The 7,000-nt window shown below is 47.6% G+C and overlaps 1 long non-coding RNA gene across 1 annotated transcript; it reads left to right on the top strand.

The window, feature by feature from the left end:
* The first annotated feature begins 6 nt into the window (after nucleotides 1-6).
* LOC135980403 (uncharacterized) lies at nucleotides 7-2,041 on the top strand. Its single transcript, XR_010597486.1, has 2 exons — nucleotides 7-1,361; nucleotides 1,638-2,041. It is a non-coding gene; the product is annotated as an uncharacterized LOC135980403 (long non-coding RNA).
* The last annotated feature ends 4,959 nt before the right edge of the window (nucleotides 2,042-7,000 follow it).

Genomic DNA, 7,000 nt, shown 5'->3' with positions numbered 1-7,000 from the left:
TCCCTTGGTGTTCACACCTCAACTGCTAGCAGAGCACCTCACCCTCCCTGATTGAACTAACCTCGTTATCTCCATACTGATTTATACCTGCCTCTGGAGATTTACATTACTTGCATTTGAAGAAGTGAGGTTCTTACCCACAAAAGCTTATGCTCCCAATACTTCTGTTAGTCTTAAAGGTGCCACAGGACCCTCTGTTGCTTTTTACAGATTCAGACTAACACGGCTACCCCTCTGATACTCTCCTTTAAAAGAACATGATGGAAACAGTAATTAACAGAAACGTATTTTTTATTAAGAACTACACAGTTAGGGGATGAAACTGGGACAGGGGCTTGGGTGAGGTGCTTGGAGTGAAAGAAAAGACTTATAAAATCTTTGAAAAAAGAAGAACAGGAGGACTTGTGGCACCTTAGAGACTAACAAATTTATTAGAGCATAAGCTTTCGTGGACTACAGCCCACTTCTTCGGATGCATATAGAATGGAACATATATTGAGGAGATATATATACACACATACAGAGAGCATAAACAGGTGGGAGTTGTCTTACCACCTCTGAGAGGCCAATTAATTAAGAGAAAAAAAACTTTTGAAGTGATAATCAAGCTAGCCCAGTACAGACAGACAGTTAGATAACAAGTGTGAGAATACTTACAAGGGGAGACAGATTCAATGTCTGTAATGGCTCAGCCATTCCCAGTCCTTATTCAAACCGGAGTTGATTGTGTCTAGTTTGCATATCCATTCTAGCTCAGCAGTTTCTCGTTGGAGTCTGTTTTTGAAGTTTTTCTGTTGTAATATAGCCACCCGCAGGTCTGTCACTGAATGACCAGACAGGTTAAAGTGTTCTCACCAGTGGGGCGTCTACAAGGCGCCGGAGCGTGTCCGTTTGCTCCCTCATTAGTCCAAGCAGCGTTTGAATTGCCTGCTGGTCTTCCTGCCGCCACCTGTCCTCCCATTCGCTGTGTGATCGCTGGTATTGCAACATGTTCTCCCTCCACTGGGTCTGCTGTGCCGCCTCGGCTCGGGAGCAGCCCATAAGTTCTGAGAACATCTCGTCCCGTATCCTTCTCTTTCGTCGCCTGATCTGCGCCAGCCTCTGGGAGGGGGATGCCGGGGTAGCTCGGGAGACACTCGCAGCTGTGGGATGGGAAAAAGGGAGTGAATTCCTCAGAAAGATACAATTTTGCGAACAATGAATATAGTCTTTCTCTGTGAACAAGACCATGCACAGCACCTATCACATGCGCACTCAGTACAAGGTCGAATTTTCGGCCTTCCCATTGAGTGCCTGGGGTCTTGCTTTACAGATCACACAAGCGGGGCCGGACAACGGAATTCGGCTAGCAGGCGGACATGGTAAGCCGTAGACTTTTGGCTGCTTAAAGCTTAATTTATAGCAGTGCCCTCCTTTCACGTTCCAAGCAATGCTCCTAGCATTGGCCAGTTCCTGCTGCCGGCAATCCGGCCAGCGTGAACTCTGCCCCTGTCCCCACCCCCCTCGCGGCTGTCCCTGGGAAAGATCCCTGCATGCTGCCCCTGTCATGCCTCCACCGCTTGGCTGTAAACCGCCGGTTACAGTTATGTAAAGGAACAGACAATCAGTCCCAATACTAACATTCCCCTAATTCAAAGCAGGTCACCATGAGTGATATCACTCTGATGAGGATTTCGGGCACAGACCGCATGCTGCGTGAATGCCAGCAAGCACCAGGGCCGTATGCCACCATGCTTTGCGAGGCAATGATCCCGGAGTACTTGCTGCTAGCCTGGCGCGGAAAAGTTTCCTACCATGGAGGACGCAATAAGGCCGCTCTCCCCAGGAACCTGATGCAAAGGCTTTCACAATACCTCCAGGAGACCTTCGTGGAGATGTCCCAGGAGGATTTCTGCTCTATCCCCGGACATATTGACAGAATTTTCCAGTAGCTGCACTGGCAAGGACTAGAAACTAAAGCGCCTAGGGCAAACTAATCATGAAAAACCCATTGTTAAGATACCATTCCTATTCTGTTCAAAATAAATGTTTAAAACACTTACCTACTGATGTTTCCCCTGATTCACGGTCTGGGTTACCACCTTGGGAGGGTTGGTAGGGGATCTCCATGAGGGTGATTTCCCCTGGCTGTCGGGGAAATCAGCGTTGAAAGCGCTGTCGACTGCCTCGTCCTCCACATCTCCTTCCTCATCTTCCCCGTCCGCGAACATCTCCGAGGAAGCGGCCGTTGACAATACCACATCGTCAGAGTCCACGGACAGTGGTGTGGTAGTGGTGGCGGCCGCACCTAGAACGGAATGCAGTGCCTTGTAGAAACGGCATGTGTGGGGCTGGGATCCAGAGCGTCCATTTGACTCTTTGGTCTTCTGGTACCCTTGTCTCAGCTCCTTAATTTTCATGTGGCACTGTGTTGCATCCCGGCTGTATCCTCTCTCCGTCATGGCTTTGGAGATCTTCTCGTAGATCTTGGCATTCCATTTTTTTCGATCGCAGCTCCGAAAGCACGGACTCATCGCCCCACACAGCGATCAGATCAAGACTTCCCGATCAGTCCATGCTGGGGCCCTCTTTCTATTCTGCGATTGCATGGTCACCTCTGCTGGAGAGCTCTGCATCGTTGCCAGTGCTGCTGAGCTCGCCACGATGTCCAAACAGGAAATGAGATTCAAACTGGCCAGACAGGAAAAGGAATTCAGATTTTCCTGGGGCTTTTCCTGTGTGGCTGGTCAGAGCATCCGAGCTCGGACTGCTGTCCAGAGCGTCAACAGAGTGGTGCACTGTGGGATAGCTCCCAGAGCTTTTAGCGTCGAATTACATACACGCCTACCCTAATTCGACATGGCCATGTCGAATTTAGCGCTATTCCCTCATCGGGGAGGAGTACAGAAATCGATTTAAAGAGACCTCTATGTCGAAATAAATAGCTTCGTTGTGTGGACGGGTGCAGGGTTAATTCGAGTTAACGCTGCTAAATACAACATAACCTCCTAGTGTAGACCAGGCCTGAGGGACCCCACTTGTCATGCCCTTCCAACATGACTGTGAACTATTGATAACTACTCTCTGGGAACAGTTTTCCAACCAGTTCTGCACCCACTTTATAGTAGCACCATCTAGACTATATTCCCTAGTTTGTTAATGAGAAGGTCCTATGAGACATTATCAAAAGCCTTACTAAAATCAAGTTATACCACATCTACCATTCCTCCCATACACAAGGCTTGTTACCCTATCAAAGAAAGCTATCAGGTTAGTTTTACACAATTTGTTCTTGACAAATCCAGGCTGACTGTTTACTATCACCTTATATCTTCTAGGTGTTTGCAAATTGATTGCTTCATTATTTGCCCCATTATCTTTCTGGGTACTGAAGTTAAACTGACTGGTCTGTAATTCTTCGGGTTGTGCCTAATCCCCTTTTTATAGATTGGCACTATGTTTCCCCTCTTCCAGTCCTCTCTGCCATCTTCCATGACTTTTCAAAGATATTGGTTCAGATATCTGCTCTGTCAGTTCCTTGAGTATTCTAGGATGCCTTTTATCAGGCCTTGGTGACTTGAAGATATCTAACTTGTCTAAATCATTTTTAACTTGTTCTTTCCCTACGTTAGCCTCAGATTCTACCTCAATTTCACTGGTGTTCACTATGCTCGACCTCCAATCGCTATAAAACCTTATGGTGAAAATTGAAACAAAAAAGTCATTTAGCCCTTTCCCCATTTTCACATAGAATCATAGAATCTCAGGGTTGGAAGGGACCTCAGGAGGTCATCTACTCCTACCCCCCTGCTCAAAGCAGGACCAACCCCAACTAAATCATCCCAGCCAGGGCTTTGTCAAGCCTGACCTTAAAAACCACTAAGGAAGGAGATTCCACCACCTCCCTAGGTAACCCATTCCACTTCTTCACCACCCTCCTAGTGAAAAAGTTGTTCCTAATATCCACCTAAACCTCCCTCTCTGCAACTTGAGACCATTACTCCTTGTTCTGTCATCTTCTACCACTGAGAACCATGTTGGTCCATCCTCTTTGGAACCCCTTTCAGATAGTTGAAAGCAGCTATCAAATCCCCCTCATTCTTCTCTTCTGCAGGCTAAACAATCCCAGTTCCCTCAGCCTCTCCTTATAAGTCATTTGTTCCAGCCCCCTAATCATTTTTGTTGCCCTCCGCTGGACTCTTTCCAATTTTTCCACATCCTTCTTGTAGTGTGTGGGGCCCAAAACTGGACACAGTACTCCAGATGAGGCCTCACCAATGTCGAATAGAGGGGAATGATCACGTCCCTCAATCTGCGGGAAATGCCCCTACTGATACAACCCAAGATGCCATTAGCCTTCTGGAAACAAGGGCACACTGCTGACTCGTATTGCACACAGTTGACTCATATTCAGCTTTTTGTCCACTGTAACCCCTCGGTCCTTTTCTGCAGAACTGCTGCTTAGCCAGTCGGTCCCTAGTCTGTAGCAGTGCATGGGATTCTTCCGTCCTAAGTGCAGGACTCTGCACTTGTCCTTGTTGAACCTCATCTTATTTCTTTTGGCCCAATCCTCTAATTTGTCTAGGTCCCTCTGTATCCTATCCCTACCCTCCAGCGTATCAACCTATCCTCCCATGTTCTGTTATTGTCTTTCTTTCCTCATTGACTAATGGGCCTACCCTATCCTTGGTCTTCCTCTTGCTGCTAATGTATTTGTAGAATGTTTTGTTGTTACCCTTTATGTCTCTAGCTAGTTTGATCTCGTTTTGTACCTTGACCTTTCTGATTTTGTCCCTACATACTTGCGTTATTTGTTTACAGTTATCCTTTGTAATTTGACCTAGTTTCCACTTTGTGTAGGACTCTCTTTTGATTTTAGATCATTGAAGATCTCCTGGTTTAAGCCAGTGTGGTCTCTTGCCAACCTTCATTGCTTTCCTGTGCAGTGGGATAGTTTGCACCTGTGCGCTTGATAATGTCTCTTTGAGAACTTTCCAACTCTTCTGAACTGTTTTTCCCCTTAGACTTGCTTCCCATGGGATCTTACCTAGCAACTCCCTGAGTTTGCTAAAGTCTGTCTTCTTGAAATCCATTATTTTATTGTGTTGTTTTCCCTCCTACCATTCTTTAGAATCATGAATTCTGTCATTTCATGATCACTTTCACCCAAGCTGCCTTCCACTTTCAAATTCTCAACCAGTTCCTCCCTATTTGTCAAAGTTAAATCTAGAACAGCCTCTCCCCTAGTAGCTTTCTCCACCTTCTGAAAGAAAAAATGTCTCCAATACATTCCAAGAACTTGTTGGATAATCTGCCCTGCTTTGTTATTTTCCCAGCAGAGCTCGTCTTCAGTAGTGTAGAGTGGCTGTAGACACATGTTCTGTAACCTTGCTCAGGGGAAGTCTAGATGATGCAGTGGTTAAAAACACCTGAACCCCATCTCCTCAATTGCTCCACCTTTGCTATCACTGGTGGAATTGCATTGCTTGCGGGGATGGGTCCCCAATTTTTCTAGTGCAGAGAAGGCGATGGTCAGGAATGTATACGGTGGTGTTGGGCAGAATTATTATCCCCCTAGAGCTGTGCTGTGTGTGGCTGAGTGTGACCCTGAAGGTGTCTGACCTGCTTTTAATGTTACACTTCTTTTGACTTACCTGAAAGTTGGTTTGGTGCTTGTGAAGTCTGGGCCTGATCCAAAGCCTGTTGAAGCCAATGGGCGTCTTTCCATTGACGTCAGATCGGCACCAAGCTGTCACCTCGAGGACCACGAGTTCAAATCCCCTCCTCAGTTGTTTCCGGCAATTAGCTTTAGGGACAAGACCAAGACTAAAACTATGGGAAATATTTACATAAATGATGGACTGTCTCAGAGGCCATCTAATGCCTGGCACCAAGAGTCAGTATAAAATGCGTAGATCTGCCGGGCCCTGCTAGGGTGTAGCCGTCCAGCTCTCTCTTTACCCTCTCAGGGGTGTCTCCAGCGGGTACCTGAGGGGGTTTGAGAAGTGCCAACACAACCTCCTCGGAGCACCCCCCTTCCTCCTACAGTTGGCCCTGAGTCGTGCCTCCCTCGCTTCTCCTCTTTACTCCAGAACAACGGAAATTCACATGCAAGAACTTTGTTAACGTGGAGTTAAGGTTGCAGGTGCTCAGCCCTGCCCTAGGCTCCCTGTGTCCTGAGAGTGTTGAATTCCCAGAAGTCAAAGGTTGGCAAACCAGGATATGCCGAGGTAGAATGATGCTTCCCACGCAACTCGAACTCTGCCCCAGTGGGTCTGGGAATAGGAACAGGGAATAGACCAGCACCAGGCCAAACCAAACTCACCCTTGTCTGTGTGCCCAGCACCACCCCAATCAGCATTCCTCTTCATGCCATCCACACTGTTCTGTGCAGCGCCATTGATTAAGGCGGGAATTGCTGTCGATTGGCAGGGTGTGAGGGTGAAGTCTGTGGTCTGCTTGAAGGACCCATTTGGGCACAGACCGAAGGGGGCAGAGTTGAGGTTGTTTGGCCTGAGTATCCATAGCCCAGCATTTCTTAGTTTGCTAGCCTTTGACTGTTGAGTGTTCAGTGCTTCCATTCTGAAGAGACGTGAAAAGCACAAGTCAGTGCTGACCTCGTACAATGGTAATGTTTTTTGCATGTGAATAGTGGAAATCCAGGGCAGCTGCATTGTAGACTGATCTGTGCACCAACCACCTCACTGCTAGGGAAGAGTAAGGTGATGACTGTTCCCTTTGGATAAGAGTCCCCCGTATCTACTAACTACGCTGAAGCCCAGCCTTGTGAGAGATGCTAATATACTCTCTCTTCTCCTCCTCCTCTGCACAGCAAGTGACCAAGGATCTAGTGGCTCTGACAGATCTGCCAAGGGTAAGTGAGGGGGGCTCTAGCCTGGGGGTTCACTGCTCTCACTGAGGCCTCTGGAGAGAGACACCTAGTCCAAATCATTGGACCCTGAGTCTCACTGGCCCGTCCCCTCTAGCAAACCAGCCCCACGGAGCAGAACAGGGGAGTTCT

Source organism: Chrysemys picta, unplaced genomic scaffold (assembly GCF_011386835.1).
Source record: "Chrysemys picta bellii isolate R12L10 unplaced genomic scaffold, ASM1138683v2 scaf3088, whole genome shotgun sequence".
NCBI lineage: Eukaryota > Metazoa > Chordata > Testudines > Emydidae > Chrysemys > Chrysemys picta.
This window is presented reverse-complemented; position numbering and strand designations above follow the sequence as displayed.